Source organism: Phacochoerus africanus, chromosome 1 (assembly GCF_016906955.1).
Source record: "Phacochoerus africanus isolate WHEZ1 chromosome 1, ROS_Pafr_v1, whole genome shotgun sequence".
NCBI classification, from domain to species: Eukaryota; Metazoa; Chordata; class Mammalia; order Artiodactyla; family Suidae; genus Phacochoerus; species Phacochoerus africanus.
Window position 1 is genome coordinate 40,784,908 of NC_062544.1, and position 25,090 is coordinate 40,809,997.

General features: G+C 41.0%; 1 protein-coding gene across 2 annotated transcripts in view; it reads left to right on the forward strand.

Annotated features, from left to right (window-relative positions):
- Positions 1 to 25,090, forward strand: part of PDE4D (phosphodiesterase 4D) — a 1,473,810-nt gene that overhangs the window by 91,862 nt on the left and 1,356,858 nt on the right. For both annotated transcript variants that reach the window (XM_047756094.1, XM_047756021.1), the window contains exon 2: positions 20,517 to 20,582. The gene's annotated coding sequence lies outside the window, so the exon portion shown is untranslated. The remainder of the gene's footprint in view (positions 1 to 20,516; positions 20,583 to 25,090) is intronic.

The window sequence follows — 25,090 nt, forward strand, 5'->3', positions numbered from 1 at the left end:
ATGTAGGAGAGTTAGTATACCTTTAAAGAACATTCGAGAGTTCCCGTCGTGGCGCAGAGGTTAACAAATCCAACTAGGAACCATGAGGCTGCAGGTTCAATCCCTGGCCTTGCTCAGTGGGTTAAGGATCCGGTGTTGCCATGAGCTGTGGTGTAGGTTGCAGACGCTGCTCGGATCCTGCGTTGCTGTGGCTCTGGCGTAGGCCGGTGGCTACAGCTCTGATTCGACCCCTAGCCTGAGAACCTCCATAAGCCGTGGGAGCGGCCCTAGAAAAGGCAAAAAGACAAAAAACAAACAAACAAACAAACAAAAAAACCCCAAAAAACAAAAAAACAACATTCGGCCTTGTAACTGCACTAAAAATAAAGATGGAAGAGAGCTGATATTTCTCTGTAGGCGTTCCTTGGTTTGGTGAATTGGTTTTTGTTTTCAAGAAAATGTTTGCCTAAAAACAGGACGTTTAGTCCCCAGATCAGAGGATATTCACGGAGATTCATGACCAAAGTCATGTCCTTGGTGCTGCTCCATCCCCAAAGAAAGAGCTCACACATTTGTGAAGAGACAGACACCGTAAGAATTTGTAATTTTGTGACTGATGACTAAAAGCATTTACTTCATTTGTAGTTGGTGGTTACTTGAATTTGCTAAGCAGAATTTAGGGGCCTGCAGATCTGAATTGATATAAATAAGAGAATAAAAATTGAGATGAAGAAATTCATCTTACTTTTGTTGATTATTTAGCTCTTAAAACTGCAATAAATGTTACATTAGTTGAAAACACACATGGATTTAGAAAATATAGGCAAATTTGTAGATAATAGCCCTCACAGGGAAACATTTAATAGATTCTCTTTGAACATATGAATCAGTCCCCTAGTAAAGCTAAATTAATATTTGATTGTGAAACAATTTTTTTCCACCAAAATCTACAGTAAACTGGTAAAGAAAAATGGGCTAGCCATTCATTGCTGCAAGAGTTTCTTACTTGCCCTGGCCATCTCAATATAGTGAGTGACTAAAGTGGAGAGAATTTGAAATGCTGCCCGTGCAGTATCAGGTTTGGGTGAATTCAGAGATGTTTGCTGGGGATTTGGCAAAATAATTATTGTGGAGTTAAATTTTGAATTTGAATTTTTTTGTTGCTGGCAAAAATTCGCATTGCCAAGTCCTCTTTTCCTTTATCTTCTATTATCTTCTAAATTCAAGAATATTTCAAAGGAAATTAGACACAAACATGCCTTACTCCTTTAACTTCTTCTTTCCCTCATTTTTTATTCAAGTATAGTTGATTTGCAATGGAGTGCAAATTTTTGCTGTACAGAAACTGTTCCTTTTTTTTTTTTTTTTAATATTCCATCATGGCCTATCCCAGAAGATTGGATATAGTTCCCTGTGCTATACAGGAGGACCCTATTGCTTAGCCATAGTTTCAATTTGTATCTGCTAACCCTAAACTCCCTATCCCCTCCCCCTCAGCAACCACAAGTCTGTTCTCTGTGTCTGTGAGTCTGTTTCTGCTTTGTAGATAGGTTCATTTGTGCCACAGTTTAGATTCTGCATATAAGTGATATCATATGGTGTTTGTCTTTTTTTTTTTTTCCAGACTTCACTTTGTATGAGAATCTTTCGTTGCCCTGTAACTTCTTGATCCAGTTATCAGGGCTTTCTAATTGCAGTAGGCTATTCACAGGGTCTTTTTTTCTTAAATATTCCAGCTTGAAGGGGAGAATGGAAGGAACTGATCCCTCAAAGTACTGAACACAGATTTCAACGTTCAAAATCTCTCAACTTAGAAAAGACTTTCTCCCCTCTTGGCAAATCAGGCAGCATGGAATCCTCAAGGGCCCAGTTCCACTGTTTTTTTTTTTTTTTTTTTTTTTTTAATGAAGTTGTTCCAATGTGTGAAACATCCACCCTGTGGAGGTCTAAATTGGTTGAAGCTTGAGCCTCACAAAAAAAGGTTCTTGGATTTGGATAAGCCCTTGATTTATTGCAGTACATCTGATGGTGTCATCCACTGACCCCTGTGACATGAGCCCTCTTTTGGGTAAGGCCCACCAGAGGCCAGGAGGCTCACAATCAGATCTTTGTCCCTGAAGACATTTCTCAGCCTCTATGAAATCCTCCCCTGACTCCATGAAAGCAATAGTTAAAACTACCTTAGGAGAAATACCCAGTTAAATATGTTGAATATCTTCAATTATTTTGCTTGAATATGAAGTTAAAAATTTTCCCTGTAGTGCCCTTCTTAGGAAAAATTTAGGAAGAAATATTTCATTATCATTTAAAAAAGTTGCTTTAAAGAGGGGATTTTAGTGACTTTAGGCCAGGCAAAAGTGTTTCTCTTTGCTGTTAGGAAGCTCTAGGTAGGATTAGTAAGAAATAGGAAAATGAAGAAGGAGAGGTATTTATAACTGTATAATAGCTGCATGAAGAAGTTCCTAATGTACATCTATAATTAGCTGACTAATTAATCTTTAATGTATTAACTTATTCATTAATTTAAGAAATATTCATTAATTTAAGGGCATCTCTACTGGGGAAAGTCGTGGAATTACAAAAATGAATGAGACACATTCCCCCCCTTAAGGAGCCTAGAAGGAAATATATAAATAACTACAGTGATTTCTTCTCAGATCAAATGAAGATGAGGATTATCTGCTTCCCAGTGTTATCTTTTGAAGAAAAATGCATGGAACTTGAAATAGGAAAAACCAAATTCATGTTCACAATTGCTTTGTCTGTACAATATTGTCATCACAAACCAGGTAGTGGTAATACATGCCTTGGGCTGTGAGTAGCACTGTACACTTCAGTTTTGATTTGTCCAAAGTATGCAAGTGATAATTCTTATTATTTCTTTCAAGGAGCAAAACAATCCAAACCACCATCAGTGTAAACTCAGAGCATCCTTGGTGCTAGAGATTTCTATCATAATAATGATTCCTGGAGTTCCTGTTACAGTTCAGTTGGTTAAGAATCCAGCTGCAGTGGCTTGGGTTGCTGTGGAGGTGCTGCCAATCGGATGACCTTAAAATCGGGAGTTCATTTTGGATTATCTGGACAGGTATAACATAATGCTTAGGAAGGGAGGCAATAGAAGAGAGTCAAAGGGAGATGTGACTGAGGGAGAATAGTCAGAGGGATGGGACATTGCCAGCTTTGAAAATGGAGGAAGGGGCCTAAAGCGAAGGAATGAGGATGACCTCTAGAAGCTGGAAAAGGCATGAAAACAAATCCTCCCCTAAAGCCTCCAGAAAGGGACAGAGCCACACCACTCCTTATTTTAGCCCCTTGAGACCCATGCTGGATTTCTGACCTACAAAGCTGTAGGACAATAAACTTTTGTTGCTTTGTGCAACTCCATTTGCAGTAATTTGTTACAGCAGGAGCAGGGAACTAACTCAGATGGGGTGGCTGTTAGAGACCCCTAGCTCTCCGCCTTCAAAGCAGACATGTGACTAGCAAGCCTGTGCTGTCACCATATGAGGACACTTACAGGTTGGAATGATGGTTTCATTCAATTATTTATGAATAAATATGCCTCACACATCTACTTGATGCCAGCTACTATTCCAGGGCCAACAGCAAACAAGACATAAAACAATCCTGCCTTCATGAGGCTATCACTGTAGAAGCGGAGACAGGCAATAAATGAGTAAAACACATCATAAGCTACATTGTGATAGAAAAGTATAAGGAGAGAGGGTGATAGGAGGTAGGGTGTGTGTGTGTGTGTGTGTGTGTTGTGTTGTGTTGTGTTGTGTGTGTGTACAGTGGTTTGTAACTTTTAGATGGGGATTCCAAGGGCAGAGTCACTGAGAAAGTGATATGTGAAATGAAGACCTGAAGACCTATCAGGAAAGAGGAGATAAACCACGTGGCTTTCTGGGGAAAGATAATCCAGAGCAAAGAGGATGCAAAGGTCCTAAGGACAGGGGACCTGACATACTGATGTATTGGGGAGAAGGTATTTAAAACTTCTGGGGAGCTAGTTGATCTTCTGAGTAGTGTGGAGTTGGACATTTTTCTACTCAGCTGGTAGCCCCCCATTTTTTTTTTTAAATCACTTCTGCTGCAGAGTAAAAGCAGATCATTTCCCAAGGCCTGCCTGAGGCAGAGAGTACGAGGATTTTTCAGTGCTGATAACCAATGTTAGGGATCAGTCATTTGAATTAATAAGGAGAATGGGGGAAAGAGAGGCAAATGATGTAAATAGTGGTTACCATTTCCCTAAAAATTTGAATAGCTCTCGCTTGTCAAAGAGTAGTGTGGTTGGTTAGTGACTAGAAACAGGCATAACTGGGACTGTTTTAAACCCAACCAGCAGTTCATCAGAACTGTTGGGAAAGGTCAATCTCTTTTTCTCTCATCATATTGCTCCTTTCTAATATAAATCTCGCAGGGTAACTTTTATCCTCTATTTTCAGACAGAAACCACAGCCACTCTCTCCTACTGCCATTGTGTAGCATTTCTTTAAAGGAGCAGGCTACACAGTACCTCAAATGATCCTTGCAGTGGAGGGGATGGAGTCTGAACACTTACAATTCAGAAGGAGCCAGGTGTGACCAGAGAGGAGGAGGCTAGCTGGCAGTAGTAGGTTGGGTTGACTACAGACTCACTCTGGTTAAGAGGCATATGTAAGAAATGTCAGAGCTTGGTTTCTTACCCAGCAATGATCTATAAAAGAGAGAGAGAAAAGTAATGGAGTGAACTACAGGAAGAGAAAAGATGAACCTAGAGGTATATGACAGTTGAGAATCATGGCCTCCAAATTCTTTGCTCCTCTTCTCATCAAGAAGTGAGGTCCATGCCTCCTCCCCTTGAATCTTCTTGTGACAGCTTGACCAATGGAATGGAAAAGAAGGGACACTGTGTCAATTTCTGATGGGGTAGTTGTTTCCATTTTCAATTTGTTGAGATGCTTGCTCTTGGAACCCAGTTACCATGCCGTGAGGAAGCTCAACCTATCCCCCAGAAAGGCCCATGTGTAGAGGAACCAACAGCCCCATGCTAGGGCCATCTTGGAAGGAGACACCCCTCCTAGCCACCCAGCCCAGTCAAGTGACCCCAGCTGATGTTACAACTAAGCAGTTGAGCTGTGCCTGCTGACTCCTGCCTGGATTGTGGGTTTGTGGAAAAATAATTATTGTTATTCCAAGCTACTAACTTTTGGGGTAGCTTATTGTATGTGAATAATTGCAACAAGGTATATTTTAGGGGATGAGAAGGAGAAATGTCAGGTCTTATGTATGATTGTTTTTTTATTTCAAGTATATGTAATATATAATATAAAACATATTAAAATCACTCAACTCAACCACCTAGGATTATTGACTTTCTCCTCAGAACAACACACGTATATCAACCATTTGAGTACAGTTTCAGGAGTCTCAGAACCTCCTATCTGGGGCATGTAGACCTCAGGTTGAGAACTTCTGTGATGACTGTCTCTCCAGTGCTATTAGTTATAAAGTGGAATATCCTTCGGGAAGGATGAGGGAAAGGACACTGGATTTTGTGTTACTAGACTTGTATTTTATTCCAGCCCTTTCACGGACTTACTCTTTGTATGTGGATCAAATATAATATCTCTATATATTATTTTCTTGGGTGGTAAAATGTATATTGAAATCCTGTCCTTCTTTATTCAAAAGAATGTTGAGACTGAAAAAAAAAAAAAAAAAAGGACTTCCCCAGTGACCTAGCTGTTAAGGATTTGGTGTTGTCACTGCTGTGGCTTGGGTTTGATCCCTGGCCTGGGAACTCTGCATGCCCTGGGGCCAAAAAAAGGAAAGTGAACATGTTTAGAGGAGTGATAATTTGCCCCTCAGAGGTATTTGTTGAATTAATTGCTGCTGCTGTTGTCCACTGAAGATTGCTTGATTAGGTGGCCCAAAGCTTTAAGGGCAAGGTTTTGCACATAAAATAACTCTGGGACATCCTAGGGAAAGAGTACCAAAGAGTGAAAGAAGAAAAGGGGAAGTTGAGTACAGTGTTTCCTTTACACTCTGTTCTCTTTAGTTTTGAAGTCAGTAGAGAGGAACTAGGAGAAACAGTAGCCTGCAAAGATTGGTATCAGTTTACACCAAAGCAAAACTCTGCTCACCAACACAAAGACTTGGAAGCAATATACACAGAAATCTGACAAAATATAAAAACACGTAGACACTGCCTTCGGCACTGGCGTCATTGGGTAGAAAATCTATTTACATTGGTTCTTATGAGGTCAGCAAAACATTTTGAATAGCAACTCCTTGGCGGCCTGCAGTGGGTCTGAAAATATGAAATAAAACATAAACAGCAGACCTGACTTCTGAGCAGGGCGTTCCAAGATTGCTTCCTTGCTTTCTGCTGTAACAGATTGCATTGTTACTGTATTTGCAGTTTTCTATCATCTCAGATGAAAAGATCCCAGCCAGATGGTTAGGGTAAAACCCAAAACACAGGTGATGGAAGGCAACACCCAATGTTAAAACCTTCAACAAAGACGATCCTCTGTGGTTGTTTTCCTTCCCATTGTGTAAATATAGGGATAGGGAGGGGCGGGGAGAAAAAGAAGAAATCACATCTATCTGCATGGATTGAAGGCAATTTAGTTTCCATCAGACGTGGTGACATTGATCAATGAATCACACAATGTCAAACAACAGTTGCCCAGCACAGACTGTGCCATAGGATCCAGATCAGAGATATCTGCAATATGCTTAGTTTTCACATCAATGTAAGTGGAGTCAATTTGGGCTAAACTAAATGGCCTTTAGAAATAGTTTATCACCCCTTTCTCTGTTTTATCCTCTATTGCCTCAAGAAAAAAAAAAATCCTATGCCAAGAATCTGAATTTAATCTTTATTCAGTTTTGGGCACATTTGTGTATAACAAATTGCTTATGAGGAATCCAGTGAAAGGTGGGGGCGGGGGTAGGACGACCCCTACCCCACACTGCACTGGCTTTCTGCCTGTCAGCCTTGGAGCTGGTAGAAGTCCCCTGCAGGGACAGCTCAGCCAGGGCACAGATGCAGGGGACCTTGAGGGGCCTGTAAAGCCGTCTTAGGAAGGTAATTGTATCTCTTGTTTCTTCCTTCTAGGGTTTTCTAAATGGGCTCAGTGTGAAGGCAGCTCACTCCAGGCACATAAAACAGCCTGAATATGAGAGTCTGAAATACCCATGAGTGAATATGCAAAAGAGTTTTTCTTAGGGGCTCCCTGTCAAGGTCTCTTCAGCTTTTGGTTCCCTTTAAGGAAATCAGGGCCAATGTAGAGGCACTGAACTGAAGAAGCTGAGGCAGAATAAGCCAAACTGATTTATAGCCCATAGGTGAGGAAAAACAACCCTCATTAACAGTTTTTTAAAGAAAAGCATGCCCTAAAGGGAGAATTGCTCTCTCTCTCTCCCCCCTTACCCCACAGTTTCTCCTTTTGCTCCATTTGTTTGCCATGTAATTGGAGACTTATATGATTCATTCTGTGATATCTAGACCTTTCAGAAATTATTTGCTATTTTTCCAAGTGTTCTTCTTCCTTGTGTTGGGCGTGGTGCTAGGGAAGCAGAGAGAAATCCAGTGCAGTCTTCACTTGTCAGGAGCGCAAACTCTGGCAGGCTGACTTGACCACGAGGACCAGAAGTTACCATTTGATTTGATAAGACAGTTTGACAAGGTGGAGCAGGGGGGTGGGCGCAAACACTCAACTTACGGGCAAGGAATTGAAGGAAGCTTGAGGTCTTGAGATAGGGAAGGCTGCAAAGTGTACCTCATCAAAAAGTGGGGGTGTTCCAGGTAGAGGGGAGGAGGGCTGGGAGGTAGAGGTGGCTATTCTGAGAAGAGGGAAGAGTACTTCGAAACACAAGTGGAGAGAGCTGTGTGTGTTTTGGGAACCATTGGTAGGTTGGTAAGATTAGTGCCCATGAGGGTTATGCCAGGAGACCTGGGAAATGATGAAAGAAGAAAGCAGGAGACAGAGCATGGGATGTCTGGTAGGCTCTGCAGAGGCACTTGGATTCTATTTAGAGCCTCTAGGAACCTCTGAAGCCTTTGAGGCAGGCGTTGCCAGTGTCTTCTCATATCTCCTTGGCACCCACTGTTCCCATATAAGTCAGCAGCTACATGCCTTGTCGACCAGAAGTTTGGAAGACTCCAAGGTACAGGCCCAGAGGCAAGGAGTTAACCCCCTTGGCCACAGTCCTGAAACTGATGATAAAAGTTTCAGCTCCTTGGTTCCTATGTGGGGCAAACCTGCAGCATGTCCTAGGGTCTCCTGAGGCCCTCCACTGGGATTGAACCCCACTGTTACACGCCAGTGCTGCCTTCCTTCCCATCCCTGCCATTCTTCCATGCCCCCTGCTTTTGCTTCTTGGGCTTGCTTCTTCAATAACTATCTGCACTTGAATTCTTACCTCAGAGTCTGCTTCTTGTGGAGCTCAACCTTAGACAGGTTTTTTGTTTGTTAGCATTTTTTCTATTTATTATAGAAAAACATCATGATGGAGGTGGATTCTGGATGGTTTTCATGAACATCAGAGAGAGGGGGAGCAATTGAGGAAGTACAATTCTAGAAATTACAACCTAGCTGGATGCATCTGAGAGGAAAGGATGGTCAGGTGATTCAAGGTTTGGGCTTGTTGACTGAGGGGAATCCATTAAGCAAGATAAGGAATATAGGATGGGAAATAGAATTAGGGGTGAAATGCAAGAGGTTTGGATTTGCTTATGCTGAATTTGAGGTATTGCCACACATGGTGTGAAGCTTAGAGGAAAGAACTGGCTTGGAGACCCTAGCACTGGAGCCAGGAATCTGCTCCTAAGGAGCAATGGAAACTGTAGTGTGCGTGTGGGGAAGGGGATCTGGGGAAAACCCTGCAAGGACAGAACTCTGGGAGAACTAACCTTTCACAAGCACATTTATGAGGAGGAGCCTGATAAAGAGAAGGAGTAAAACACCAGGCAAGGGCCAGGGGAATGATGTTATAGAAGCCAAGAGAGAGGAAGTATCAGGTGAGGGAGAAAACAACAGCTTTCAAGAGGTAAGGGCTCACATTTCCATTGGGTTTGGACATGGACTGGTCACTGGTGTCTTGAGGAAGTTTGAATTAATTTGGATCAGTTAGAGAGGCAGGAGTGGTTCCCCCTCACTTAAATCCGATTTTATTTCTTGGAAAATAGGCTCAACAGGAAATGCCTAGAAGAGGGATTGTCTTAATAAATAAATAAAAGGAATTTCTAATTCTGGGTAATTGTGATTTCAGTTAGCATACCAAAAGCCGCAGTCCTCTATTTAGATGATTTGTATGACATTGGATACTTACAAAGCTTCATGTTTTTGATGCTAATTGGATAAGGATTTTCCTCTAAACCAGTTGTTATTGTTTCTTTTTAAATTGGTCCTACTGCTGTTTTCATTATCACAGGTTTCAATTTTATATTGCCTAAAAAAAATAAGGTTTAATCCTATAACTCGTGCCCCTTTGAATTTTGAATAACAATTCTGTATCATATTAAAAATGGTTAAGAACTTAATCTCTAGCATGAGACTGGCTAAGTGTTAGAGTGACTCTACCACTTACTCTCTAAGATCCCTGGGGAGGTACTTTCTGTGCCTCAGTTTTCTCATCTGTAAAATGGAGATGATAATGCAACCTCAGAGTGTTCTTCCCCATACCAAATGAGTTAATTCAAGAGATGTACATAAAACCATGTTGGGCACAGAGTTAGTGCTTAGTATCTTTCAGTATTGAAGTATTGTTTGTTACTTTTTTTTCTGTTTATTGTTACTATTATTAAAAACTGAGAGACAGCATACTATAAAGGAGTCATGATTGAACTAGAAAACAGAAGACTACAGATCTGTTCTCAGCTTTTCTGTCAATTCTCTGGGCTTGGACAAGTCTACTCATTTCTTTGAGCTCCCTTACTTCATCGATAGAAGATGGAGATTGGGATAGAAAATCTTTGCCAGCTTTTGCCAACCTTTTGCTTAGTGGGTGGGGAGAGCTGATTTACACAGCTGTCTTAGCTACAGTATGTTTTTCTCTGAGAGGAAAAAAAAAAAAGCAGCAAAAGGGGAAAATCTGAAAACTGTTCAACTAGGCAAATACTTTCTGGAAAGTGTGCCAAATGTTTTGGTTTATTTTCGCATAATTCCTTTCTTGGGTTAAAATGTATAAATCAGATGCTTATGTTCTATTTGGATGGCTTGTCTTTTCTTTTTGAGTATATTCAGTTGTTTTTCATTTTGGCCTTTCTTATACCTCTTTTAGAAAATTTTTTTCATGTATCCATTTCATTTGTTGAGGTTATAAACTACACAACCACAGCTTACTTAATTATTCTTTTTGATTTTAAACATGATGTATAAATAAATATATGATGTGCTCTTTTCTTGTATCTTATCATATTTTGGGGATAATTAAAATTGGTCCCTGTTCTTATTTTGTACTTATATTCCAGTGAATTTTTCCTCCCATGAGTTATTTTTCATGTGTACACATGGGGGAGCTTTTGAGACACTGGTTTGAATGTTATACGTCAATGGCTTTCCCAACAACTTGCTTCTGAGATGATGGAGTGGAATTCTCCATTGTGGGCAGTGTAATAGGGCCAGACTGGCTGTAGAATTGACTCAGATTTCCCCAGTGTTTATTGTCTGCTATGAGGCCATAGGCCCAATTTGTAATTCTCTTCTAAAAGTAGCTATGTATGGGCGTTCTCTAGCTAAAATAATGAAAAGGAAAATTTTAGCAGGTTCAGTGTTTTCTGATATCTCACTAAGAGGCACATGTGCTGTAAACGTGGGGGGCTCTCCCTTTAGGTGAAGCGGGGAGACATTGGGCAGAAACTCTGACTTTCATAGCAACCTATTGGAAATGCCTCTGAGGTGATCCCAAACTGATTTTCCCATAGAAAAAGGAAAACCTCAAAGCACGGTGGAATAGAAAACAAATTCAATCTGGAGGGAGGAGAAGGGAAAGTGAAAGGCCTGATGCTCTTGGCCTCTTGCTCTGTTTGCTGTTTGAGGAAAGTGCAGAAAAAAACAATGTGTTAAGGGAAAAGAAGCCTCTGTTTCACAGGCCCTTAACTGGCTTTATCATTGTCTTTCTTTTGACCCAATTTTTTAATGGTTAAAAACATAAATAAACACATTAAAAATAGCCCCGGCAGCAGCCGCACAGACACACAGTGGAGTATTGTTAATGGCTGGGGCTTCCCTCTGTCTCAGTTTATTTGGAATTATCAGTGGTAACAAGTCATGTCTGAATGCTTTACTTGTGAGGCAGGATTTTAAATGCCCTTGAAAATGAAGATTCTGTGAGAAAATCAATACTGATAATTTTTTAGTGCCATTTATATATTGGCAAAAGCTGAGTAGCGGTTATTTTCTTGTGGAGAGTCTATGGTATAACTGGAATAACATAAATTTATATAAAACTAAACAGACCATTCTTTATGATGAGTAGGAAATAGGTAAAAGTTGCCTCCCCTTCACATTGGTTTTTGCTGCCGAGGCAGCCAAGTTATATTCTCTGCAGGTGATGCCCTTGCGGTTCCTTGCCTCTCATCTTTTCCTCAGAACTCTCACTTACTCCCATGGTCTTAACCATTAACTAGATTCTCATCCTGGGCTTCCATCATAGACTCCACTTGAACATTCTTTTTTTTTTTTCTCCTTTTTAGGGCCACACCCGCGGCACATGGAGGTTCCCAGGATAGGGGTCTAATTGGAGCTGTAGCTGCTGGCCTATACCACAGCTCATGGCAATGCCAGATCCTTAACCCACTGAGCGAGACCAGGGATGGAACCTGCGTCCTCATGGATGCCAGACAGATTTGTTTCCACTGAGCCACCATGGGAACTCCCAGCTGAACATTCTATTGGGCATTCCTATGTGGACATGGAAGTCAAGTTTAGCAAGTCAAGCACTGTGCTCACCTTCTTTCCTTTGCTTGCCTCCTCCTTTACCCTTCACCTCAGCTCACCAATTTCTCTTGGCTTTCCCCTTTCTGTTCTGCAACCTCTATTTTTTTTTTTTGAGCCACCTGGGCTCGCAAATTTGAGGTCATCTTTGACACCTACCTGTCTGATGTTCTGCCCTGTGTCACAAGTCCCCGAGACCACCCTTAGGCTTGATGACTTGCTAAGAGGATACATGGGACTCATAAAAGTATTACAATTGTGGCTATGGTTTATTGAAATAAAAGGATAGAGATTAAAAGACAGAAAAAGGAAAGATGCATGAGGCATGGTTTCCAGGAGAAACCAGGTGCAAGCTTTCTAGACTTTCCCATGGGAGTTGCTTGGATGTGCTTAATTCTCTGAGCAATGATGTGTGACAGGATGTGAAACCAGGAAACCAAGGAAGCTCACCTGAGCCTTGGGGTCAGGGTTTTTATTAGGAATCAGTCATGTAGATATGAAGTGCTAGCATGATTTATCTCACTTATTCAGTCTTCAAATCCCCAGGAAAAAACAGGCATTCACCGTGAATTATAGTGTTAGAATAAACTATTTGATCAAACTGATACTGCTTGGTCCAAGGCCACAGGCATACAACACTCTTGCCAGGCAGATATTCTAAGGGCTCAGAGCTCAATTCCCATGAGTTGGCCAAGTCCTGAAGATAGGTCATTTTTGAGAACATGCAGGGTTTGAGCAACCCAGGTCTGCTGAGTTATCTTTATTGGCATATACAATCACCAAGCTTTATTGATTGCTGGGAAAAGTAGGTAAGAGCATGTAACCTAATGTTAAACAGATAGGTGTTTCTAGCTTTATGAGGATTAAATGAGAAGTGGTTAATATAATGCTGGACATAGAAATACTTAATGTTAGATGATTTTTTTTGTTGTTAATATTATAGTAATTATTGTCTCTGCCCTTTCCTATCCAATATTGCTTGTATCGCTTTAGTCTACAAGCTTACTACTTTCCCTTTTATGATGCATTAGCCTCTCATGTCAGTGAACTTAGGATAGGTTATGCAGCACTAACAAACAATCCCCAAATCTGAGTAGCTTGCAGAAACAGGAGTACCTCTCAATCCTGTACTTACTTGTTATGAGTCCCCTGCAGCTCTGCTCCATATATCAGCAATTTAGGGACCTGGATTGAAGGAGCAGTCTCACTCTGGGATATCGTGGCATGGATAAAAGAGCATATGATAGAACCATTTTTTTAATGGCTCTTAAAATTTTGCTTAGAAGTGGTACATATTCTATCTAGTCCCATTTTGCTGTCTGAAAAAAAAGCTGCATCGCCAGACCTGAGGTTAATAGATTAGGGATATATAACTCTCCCTTGGTAGATGGTGGTGAATGATGGGACAATAAGAGAATCTATCAACTTCCTCATTGTCCTCTCTGCATCCAATCTCCTTCTACCCTTGTCACACTCTAGACTATCCTTTTGACCATCACCAAGTCTATATTCTCAAAGCTCAGTGTTGGCAGATGATTTCCCTTTTCTAAAACTGATTTAATTCATGGTCTTCTATAGGCAAGACATGCATGCTCTCAACTCAGTCACTCACAACTCTCCTGTGCTCCAGTGGAACCAGAATATTCACTGGCACTGGGCAGTTTTTATTGTAGCACCTGACATTTGTTTACTGAGAAGGAGGACCCTTTTTCTGAAGAAACCTACCAGTTTATTCACCTTTAAATTCTCCACAGAGTTCAGGGGCCTTATCCATAGTCATGCCTGAAACACGTGATAAGTGGATGGAAGAATAAATGTTGCTCCAGTGTTGTGAAGAAATCCAGGTGTTACTCAGTGACAGGAGAGACCAGGTAGGGGGGTATAGGGAGGCTGAAATCAAACTCCTGTTTTCTCACAAGCCACGTCATGAAGCAAGATGTGGAGGAAGGGTGTCTTCTTCTAAATAAAACAAAAACATCAAATAGTATAGCAGTGGCCTTCCTTCCAGGGTCTTTGTATATGAAAAGAAAATCTCCTATACAGGCATTTGGGGCCACCAAAGGATCATACATCTGAAAGTCATCACAGAGCAGTGGGGGAAATGTTGTTTTGGCTCTGCTTTCTAATATGTGTCAAGTCCTAGGCCTCCAGGTCACCCACCTACTCAGTATCCTTTGAATATCTGTGACTCAGGAATCCTTCAGGAGCCTGGGTCCTTGTGCAGCTTTGGGTTTCATGAAAAGGGACTTGGACTTGGCTGATTTTGGCCACTCAAGTTGGAGTTGTCCTGGGGGCAGTACCCCTCTTCCAGGAGAAAATAACTCATGAGGCCAAAAATAGCAGACTGAGGGTAGGGGTGAAGAAAAGTAACTGGATCTATTATGCTTGATGAAAAGAGATAATGCCCTGTTTTAGGAAAACCTTCCTAAAAGTAAAAACCAGTCGGAGTTCCGTCGTGGTGCAGTGGTTAACGAATCCGACTAGGAACAATGAGGTTGCAGGTTTGGTCCCTGCCCTTGTTCAGTGGGTTAACCATCCAGTGTTGCCGTGAGCTGTGGTGTAGGCTGCAGACGCGGCTCGGATCCCGCGTTGCTGTGGTTTTGGCATAGGCCGGTGGCTACAGCTCCGATTAGATCCCTAGCCTGGGAACCTCCATATACCGAGGGAGCGGCCCTAGAAAAGGCAAAAAGACAAAAAAAAAAAAACCAAAAAAACCAGTCTCTGGCAGTGCAACAAATAGGCAAAGTGACTTCTTCGTTGAGTGATTTTTTTTTAAAGGTTTTTTTTTTTTTTTCCCCCTGGTTTCAATTTAAAAATATGCTCTAAAATAAATCTATTCCAAATTCAGTACTAAAGGGGAACACTGCGGATTAGAGGAAAGGAGAGCCAAAGGACTTTGACAGCCCAAGGCGGTGACTGTGAACTGGGACCTTCACTGCTGACTGGGAAGTGTTCAGCGCTGGGAGTAAATGCTCAGCTGGGCTCTGCATAACAGCTTTAAAGATGATAAAACCACTGTGTGTGTTGTCAGCAACATGCTGTTTTTAATTTCTTAAACAATATTTTACTTACGCTTCTATTTTGTGTCAAGGGGGTTAGATGACTAAGGTAATAAACCAAGCAAAGAAAAATGAGTATCATCCACTGCTGACACTGAAGTTAGGTATTCACTCCAGCACTCATGAGATGCTGAGTAGGAGGATGATTAGAGGACATTGAATGAAAGAATAGAGCAGGTGAACTTTGAGATCCTGATGTTCAGAATCTTGGTGTTAGAAGAGTGTGGCGCTAATTATCTATGACTGGAAAGAGAGACCAGGCTTTGAATTAGAAGATGAAGTGTGGTCACCTCAACACACATCTCCTCGACTAGTGGGGAAATTCCAGGGCACTTGTGTTGCCATAAAATAACTCTTATTCATTTAATGAAATACTGGTGTGTTTGTGACATTTGAGGACCACTGTCATTACCATGATACAACGATTCATGCTTCATATTTATGGGTTCTAAGACTCCTCTGAAATTCCTTCATATACAACTTCGCAATCATGACTTGTCAGTGGACAAAACAGTAGACTCTTATTCTAGAACTGAAAAGATCCTGTCACTGTTTCCAGGTCTTAGGAGACTTTTTGGAACAAGGTCAAAATGAGGCAAAATGTTGCCTCTATTGCATGTACTGTATATAGAAAAGGTTTTTTGTTTTGTTTTGTTTTGCCTTTTTTTAGGGCCACACCAGCAGCATATGGAGGTTCCCAGGCTAGGGGTCTAATAGGAGCTGTAGCTGCTGGCCTACACCACAGCCACAGCAATGCCAGATCTGAGCCACGTGTGTGACCTATACCACAGCTCATGGTAATGCCAGATCCTTAACCCACTGAGTGAGGCCAGGGATCGAACCTGTGTCCTCATGGATCCTAGTCAGATTTGTTTCTGCTGTGCCACAATGGGAACTTCTAGAAAAGGCTTTTTTTTGTTTGTTTGTGTTTGTTGTTTTTTGCTTTTTAGGGCCTCACCTGAGGCATATGGAGGTTCCCAGACTAGGGGTCTAATCAGAGCTACAGCAACATGAGATCTGAGCCACATCTTCGACCTACATCACAGGTCATGGCAACACCAGATCCTTAATGTACTGAGTGAGGCCAGGGATTGAACCTGCAATCTGATGGTTCCCAGTGGGATTTGTTTCCGCTGTGCCACAATGAAAACTCCTAGAAAAGGTTTTTTTTTTTTTTTAAAATTTTTTAAATTTCTCATTGAGCATATTGTCCTTTTAGGAAGTGCTTTTCCTCCATTTTGTTAAAAGTGCTATTAAATAAGAAATTTTAAATTTGTCTTTGCTTCTTTTCTATTTGGATGCATTTTTGCCTCTTTTCAAATGGATAGGTAGGCCCTTAATTATGAATTTAGAGGGATTTGGGTCCCTAACACCTTTCTTTAATGGGGAGGAATATAATGTCTGTTGGTAAGAATTGTAGACCCCCTGAGGAATCATCCTTTGTAGTTCTGGGCCTTGGTCCCTATAGGACCTAAAGAAGGAATGCTGAGTTTTCTGTTTGAGTGATCTCTCCTGAGACTGTTGACTAAGCTGACAGGTCATTTTTTATCTAGGCCTGAGTTGGCCTCCCTGTCTCTTGTGGCTGGGGAAACTATTGGATCATATTTTGAAGCTGCACACTTTCTCAGTGCTCCATAGAGATTCTATTTCTGTAAAGTGGTTAAAGTAGAACCATTCTTCAATCCATTGATGTCATTTGTGGTAGTAATAATATCAAGGACTTTTTTCTCTGAAGGGGACTGTTATTTAGACTCATTCACTCACTTATTCTGGAATATTTAAGTGCCTACTATGTGCTGGGCAATGTGCTAGATACCAGAGATTCAGTAGTGGGGTCTAAGATAAGGTCTTTGTCCTCATGGTATTTAAAATAGTTATAATCAAATGTAAGAAGACAGAAACAGAGGCTGTTAGAAAATATTGTGATGAGGGCGGGGTTGGAGGGGGCACAGTGAAGACCTAGGAGGGACATTCAACAAGGTTTGCTTGTTGAAAATCCTGGTAGTTAATGAGCAACGTAGACACGGCCTCTGCTTTCATGATACTATGATTGGGGAACACTGGTTTGGATTGTATAATCACATAAACACATATGTGTGATATTGCTATAAAGAAAATATGGGGTATGATAGAAGAATCTTTTAGAGGAGTGTTCTGAAAGCATGAACCAGAGGAGAAATTTAGGCTGAGAACTGAGGAATGAGTGGGAGCTAGTCCACTGCAGTTGGGGAGGAAAGGCTCCAGGTGGAAAGACTGTCCTGTACCTGTCACCTAAGAGCTGGACAGCTCTGAGCAATCATTTTGCTTCTGTAGGTTGCTGTTCTTGCTTCTGTAATGATAATACTAATGCATGTCCCATTGGGTTGCTATGGGGTAATCACCATTTAGTGCTCAGGGATGTTGGTGGATGAGCAGATTTTACTCAGGCTGTGCCCTGCCCAAAGGCTCAGGATTGAGGGGACAGTGCAGGTGGGAGCCTGCTCTCAATTTATAATCCTTGTGCCCCGCAGAGGCCTTACTCATCCTGGAGGAACAGATGCCTTTTAAAATTCATCCATCCAAAAGGGGCATCTATTTGTAATTCAAAGTTCCCTTAGGTGGCCAGGCAGCAGCACTGTCTGGCACATGTCAGTATTTGGTCAATGTTATCTGTTATTAATGGCTGTATATGACTTTGTACAAATTGGTGACTCTTTCTATGCTCATTTTCTCATCTGTAGAACAAGGAAATAATGGCTCCTGCATAATAGAATCGGTTAAAAGAATTAATGAATGAGTATATGCAAAACACTTAAAATCATGCCTGGCATGAATAAATAGATATTTTTAAAAAAGAAATAGGGGTAGGGAGCATTATTCATTCAACAGTGCTTGTGAGCCAGCTATATGCCAGGCACAGAACTGAAACTTGGAAAAAAGAGGCAGTTATGTCCCTGTTCTCATGGGGTAAACAAAAATTTACCCTGACAATTAATTAAAACTGTGATAAATGTTTTGAAAGTGAAGTCTAAAGGAGAGAGACAATTAGGAAATTTGAGAAAGTTTAGAACAACCCTCTGATTAGAAACAGGAGTTGATTCCAGGAAGATTGTGAACTTGTGACAACCTTTCAAGGAGGGTGAGGTTGGCCATGCTGCCCAGCTTCCCAGCTGGATCCATAAGGATGAATGGGATTATCTAGCTAACCTTGTGTGCGATTTAGGAATTGAATTCAGATAGAAATTCAAATGCATCATAACATGCCCAGAAATTTCTTGTTGCACTGAAAAATTCCCTAAAGGTTGTATAGAGAAAAACATATATGTATTCAACCCATTTTAAACATGATTTATAACCTGCCAGATTTGTTACTTAAAAATCTGAAATAGCAAGGGAAGTCTGGATGCCAGCTTATTACAGACATTTAAAGATTGGATATATTATTTTATCTATTTTTTTGAAACCGGAAACAGTGTTCTGATTCTCTACTTGGAGGAGAGATGGGTGAAAGCATCCTATGTGACTTTGCTTGCTTTGTCCTGTTTGTTTTTTCCCATTTAATTCTGATCGTGTTGTGGGTGAGTCAGGTGACCTTCCCTGGGCAATTTCTGAAACACCGTGGAGAGAGAACATGGCAGAATATTCATGGGCACCTTCAGTAGTTTAGGATTACTCTCAGTCTGAATTATTATTCAGAGCTTCGCCGAGGGTTTAGAGTACCCTAGGCAACACTGAAGCTTCTCTGATATGCCCCTTAGTGTTTCCTCTTTTTTTAATCCCCAAGTAGAACTGCACCTGGATCTATAGCTCCTTGTCATTCCTTTTCACTCTCCTCTCCTTCTTCATTCTTCCCAACAACCCATGAAGGTGCTGATCTTTCAGGGCAGCAAACAAATGTGCCAGCTGGAATTTATGGGCATGCAGGAGAAAACTGCTCTGCTTTGCCATGGAGCATGATAATGCTAGCTACGAATTGTTTGTTTTGGAGGTTTGTTTTGTTTTTGAACTAAAGGTAAACCTGTAGCAACATGATTAAGTAAATCAACCATTCTAGCTCAATGGTATTTCTCAAGGAAAGAACGGCGTGGTAACAGTGTTGATGGCTGGGGGAAAGTAGAATAATGCCCACCCCCTCGTTCTGAGATGTCTATATCCTAATCCCTGGACCCTGTGAGTATGGCAAAGGGGAATTAAGGTTGCTGATGGAATCAAGTTTGCTGATCAGATGATTTCGAGGTGGGGAGGTAATCCTAGGTTATCTGGGTGGGACCAGAGTAGTCAAGGGTCCTTAAGTGTGGAAGAGGGAGGCAGTGGTATAAGATGCCAGAATGATGCAGCACAAAACAGACACTACCAGTCATTGCTGGCTTTTGAAGATGGAAAAAGAGGGCCATGAGCCAAGGGATGAGGGCAGCCTCTAAGAGCTGGAAAAGGCAAGAAAACAGGTTCGTACTTGAGCCTCCAGGAAATGATGTAGCTCTGCCAACTCTAATTTGGGCCACTGAGACCTATTCCAGACCTCTGATGCCCATAACTATAAGATAACACACATGTATTATTTTAAGACACTACATTTGTGATACCTATGTTATAGCAGCTATAATGAGACCTTACCATTGCAAGTTCTAAGAATCTGGAGGATGTGGAATCAGTATTTGTAAAAGAAACAAGTTAAATATACTACAGGTGTTCTGTAAATCTTAGGCAATTAGTTGTTTAGTTCAATAAAAACCCTGAGAAGAGTTGGCAAAACTGAAAATACTGTCAAGGTCTAGTGAGGTGGTGTAAGTGAGCAAGACTGGCCTGGTGGAAGAGAATAGGGAGGGGAAGGGAGTGTGGCAGACCAGAGAGTTTTCATGGCCAGGCTTGAGAGGGCAGTGGCCGCTCAGCTCCAGGTGATTGTTGCCATGAGGGAACATAAGCAGTGTTGCCAGATCTTCCAGTTTCGATAAAAGGAGAAATTTTTGTACTTTAGTGTCAATTGTCCTAATATTTAACTCGAGAGAGTTTAAATAAAACCAATAACCAATTAACCAAACAAACTCTGTGCTGTCTAAACACATGTACAGCAGGATGGATGTGGCCCTTGAGCCCCTATTTTGAGGCTGCTGGTCTAGAAGTACAGAGTGACTTGTAATTTTCACACTTCTAAGTGTGATATCCCAGGTCCTTCTTAGAGTGTAAGAAGGTGATTTAAGGAAGTGAATGACTGAGACAGTCAAGGACAGACATCAAGCTTCAAGTCTGTGTCTGATTACATGAGCCAAAGTTTGCTGTTGTTGTTTCCATCTTATTACCGTTAAGTTAAAAAGAGAGGATTAATAATGGTGGAGAGATATAAGGAGTAATGGAAGGAAAACCTATTTAGTGAGCACAAAATACCCATCAGGCATTGAACAAAGGATTTACATCACATAATCCTTTAATTTTCATGACAATTTTATGGGGTAGGCTATGCACCCATCTTCATCCTGAGAAACCTGAGATCTAGAGAAGTCAAGTAACTTGCACCTGGTCACACAGATAATAAGTGGCGAAGAAAACTCAACACGTTTTTTTTTTTCAGGGGTTAAGGGTTTTGGAGAGAAGGAAGAACAATGCTTCCTGTGGGGCTGGAGAGAAGACTGAAATGGTAAGGACTCTAAGGGAGCACACAGGTGTTTCCAGGGCAGGAACTTATCTTTGTTGGTGCACCTGGGAAGTAAGGTTATCTGGTAAGCTTATGGGTAGGTTTATAACTGTTGACTTAAAAACATGCACAAACTAAAAACTGAGAGTTAAGTTTTATTTGGGGCAAAATGAGGACTTTAGCTTTGGAGACAGCATCTTAAGTAACCCTGATAAAACTGCTCCAAGGAGGAAAGGAGGGAGCTAGGATATGTAGGAGTTTTTGCAACAAAGGGCAGGCAGTAGGTACAAAAGTTTACTGATAATAACAGAAAACCAGATATCTCAAGTTAAGGAATTAAGCACTTTTCTATATGGGAAGATGCAAAGGTCTGGGCTCACTGAAATCATGCCTTTGATGTGCACCTCAGCTCTCTGGGGCCAGTATCCTGTGTTTCCAGGGCTTGTGTTTCCTCTGATCACTAACAGAAGTGGCTGCAGTCTGATGGCTGCTAGATGGCAGGAATTCTTTTTTTCCTTCCTGTGTTCCCTCAGGGCTCACTGGCTTACCCTTCAAGGTGGCTGCATTCTCTGATGACTGTGATGTCTTTAGTTTTGTATACATGTGATAAAGGTGAAGGGGAAGGTGCATGCACCCATGTACACATTGTACTGAAGTTTGTTGCTGGTCTCGTGAAGTTTAATGCTTAGTCATGTGGAGCAGACATCATCATGAAGGATTTTAGTGTTTTTCTATATATGAGGAGAGCAAGAATTGGGTTCATAAAATCTAAAAATATCTATCTGAAGACCTGCTCTGCCAGTTTTCCCAGATCACAGAGTACCTTCCTCCTAACCTCTACCCTGAGCTCTGCAAAGGGGTTGTTGTGGGTTGGCAGCTGCAGTGGCTCAAGATTTAATCCATGTAGAGGCAGATGGCAAGTACCAAACTCCACTTCATATAATGAAAGGGGTGGTGTGTGTGTCTGACTGGATACTTCACAAGAGAAGAGGCTGGCCTCCAGAGTGACATGCATAAGAAGTTGAGTCATGATGAAGAAATGATTGGTGGATAGCAACAAAGCCAACAGGCAGGATGACTTTGAGTGGAATAAGTGGATGCCCCTTTGGTTCTTAGGGCAGCATCCCTCATAAGTATAATCAGAATGGAGTTGAATGACCAAGACTGGCCATTGGCTAGGTAAAAGCAGAGAGGTTAAGTCTAGAAAATTCAAGTTAAATCCACGGTGTCACATCAATGCTATATTATCTCCATCAGATGGGCTAAAATGGAAATGACTGATAATACCATTGAGAATGTTAGGTAGTAGAAATGCTCATAGATTGCTGGTATGGATGTAAATTGGTAGATTCACTTTGGAAAACTCTTTTCAGAATCTGTGAAAGCAGAGCATAGATGATAACCTATACCCTAAGATTTCAATAATTAGAAGCATATCCAGCAAAAATCTGTACATTTGAGCACCAAAAGACATGTGCAAGGATGTTCATTGGTAATATCATTTGTAATAGTGAAAACTGAAAACAACTTACTACTTTGTGGTCTAGACACAAAATAAAACACCATATAACAATAAAAAGGAATGAGGGACAATTACACACAATAAGGATGAATCTCCATAAAAGCACAAGGTCGAGAAAAGAAGCCAAACCAAAGCAATGCATCCTGTATGCTTCTCTTCCCAGAAAGCTTAGAAACAGATCTTTGGCATTAGAATTTGTGGTCAAACTTTCAGGGAAGAAAGTAAGTGAGATGGGTCAATAAGGTGTGGCTTCTAGGATGCCGTAGTGTTCTCATTTGAAAAAGTTTGTGAAAATCCAATGCCTTTTCCTATGCATGCATTGTATTTCCATATTTTTTTTTAAAAAGGTAAGGTCTAAATGGTAGTTGAGAATCATGACAAGGAGGTATTGGAATTGCATCCAAGTGTAGCCAGCAGAAAGGATTGAATTATTGAATGTGTCCCAATTAAATTGGGTGTGGGGGACTGGGAGAAATTAGGGACACGATGGTGATGGGAGAAGGTGAATTACCATATTTTAATGTCATGGCTACAGTGCAGCATCTTGTTATGAAGAATTCTATTGCGTAGCCCTTATTGAATTGAAGATAAAATATTGCATCAGCTGTGTGACTGTGTCCTCTCCTGTTTCATGGGTCATGCCATCCTCATGGTACAACATGGGAAAGAGTTGGTTGTTTAATTAAAAGAGGAGAACTTGACAGCTCCTTTTGGGCCCTATTTAATTTTTGCCTGTTAACTAGCCATAGACCTTGGTATATGGGAAACTGAAGGCTGCATAAAACACATTATAGGCAATGTAAATAAAGCTTTTGCCACAGCTGTGAGCTTGAACCTGGCTTTTCCAGGTCTGTGGTCTCCTAGCAAGAGAAATGTGGCAGGTAGTTGGTAATGTAAACAGCTAAGCTCCCTACGTGGCTTTAAAAGGAAGAAAATTCCTTCTTTCTTACGTATTCACTGAAAGCACTTTTTTCTCGGAAAACTAGATTTGAGATCTTTGCCTTAGTAATACCTATTTGCTACCAGGTATCTTGGTTAAAATATACCATTTGTCTCTTGAATCAAAGGTTTAAAAAATGTTCTTAAAGGATTATATTCTTTTCCAAGATTGCTTTCCAAATATCTAGGCTGACCAACTCTAAGGTAGAGGATGGTAGAAAATTAAGGTCAAGGTTGCATTTCATTTCCTCTTATTGCTTCCTTCTGTTTTGGGTCGATTTGTATTCTAGCTTTCCTTATATATTACTTACCTCTAAAGTTGCATGAAAATCATTTTTAAGTATTTCATTTATATCTTTTTCCTCAGTTCCAGAGGTTCTGTTGAATGCAGTCTGTGACACATATTAGGATACCTCTAATGGATTATAAATAATCCATTATATAGCACATACCTAAAGGACCTGATAACTGATCATGCAAACTGGGACCTTTTGAGAATGAAAGGTGTACTGTTAATAATTATACTGGACAACTAGCATGAATCAGCTCTGTCTTGGGCAAACTGAGGTGTATGATTGCTCTGCCCAGAGCCCTCATGGCAGGAATAAGTCTTGTGAATTCTCTGTTCTATTAAGGTTCCTGTTTACCTGGCCCACCTCCTCTGGGCTAAGTGACTCACAGTTATAGCTCAGTTTTCTCTAGTGAGGAAGGAGAACTGCAGGCCTAAGTACAAGCAACAACTGTGATGCTACATGGCAGGTTTCAGATATTGCTTTCCAATTCCTCCTCGTTGAATCCTGAAAACCCATAACTGAATATCACCAACAGAACAGCCTCTATTCGTGTATAACTGATTTTTCCTTCTGATTTTCCTGACTTTCATCTCTGAGTCTTAGGACTAGGAGCAGACAAGTCTCAGGCTTGTTAAATGTAGTATTTTTTGTTGTTGTTGATGGCAAGGGTATGAAGTCCATAGAGCATGCAGTGTGCTTGCCACTCATCACTTCTTAATGGGCCGGGCTTCCCAGTGATGGGCCCTCATGCAGGTCCTGCTGCCCTCCTCCTTGGTTCTTGGGTCAGCTGACTGACTCTTCTGTCTGCACACTTTATTCTCAGTGGTGGGAGTTACTGGGAATCCAAGAGCTTAATCACACCCCATCCTCCTGTAGCTTCTGGATTAATGAGGAAATAAAGACAGAAGTCAGAGAAGGATTTTTTTAAACTGTTGACTCTCTTTCTTTACTGAATTAAAATTTTGCTATTATAAAACAGCAATGTATGCACAAAGGGATTTAATGCATCATAGTATATACAATTATCTTCAAAAAGTCGAGATGCAAGTTACAAGAATTAGGGAAATGAAATTTATATTAAAATATTCTCCATAAATGATTTATTTGACTATTTTAATTCAAAGTCATCATTTTGGAATCCGATGATCACTTTCTTTCTTTTTATGGTCCATCAAAATCACTTGGCCAGATATATGAATAGAAGAGGAAATTTCATTTGCGTATAATTTTCCTTTGGCCTGTTTTGGTTGAGATCCATTTTTTTTTTTTTAAACTTTTACATTTGAGAGCTTCGGAGACTGTATTGTTTCAAATATCATAAAGAATTTCTACTTTAATGCTGACACATCTTCATTATGGGGTTGGGCCCAATGGGTGTCCCACCATCTCTTCTTGTGAACTTACCTTTTCCATCACAAATACAGCTGCCAGTTCTACACCCATGGCTTTGAACAAGGAGGACAGTTGAATCTCTATGATTTTAGGCTGGTAGTTCAGGGTGGAAGGGAGATTGAAAAGAAGAGAGGGGGGAGAGTTAGAGATAGCTAGAAGGAGAAAGAAGAAGGTATGGAAAGAGGAGAGAGGAAGAAAGGTAGAGACAGAGTGGGTGAGAGCATGGGATGGAGCAGTACAAATACAGAGAGGCAGGGGAGAGGTAGGGAGCTAGAGATTGAAGGGAGGGCAAATAATCATATAATTCTGATATCTCTCCCCATGATGGAAAATGGATGGATAATAGAGTGAAGGAAAGATATTTC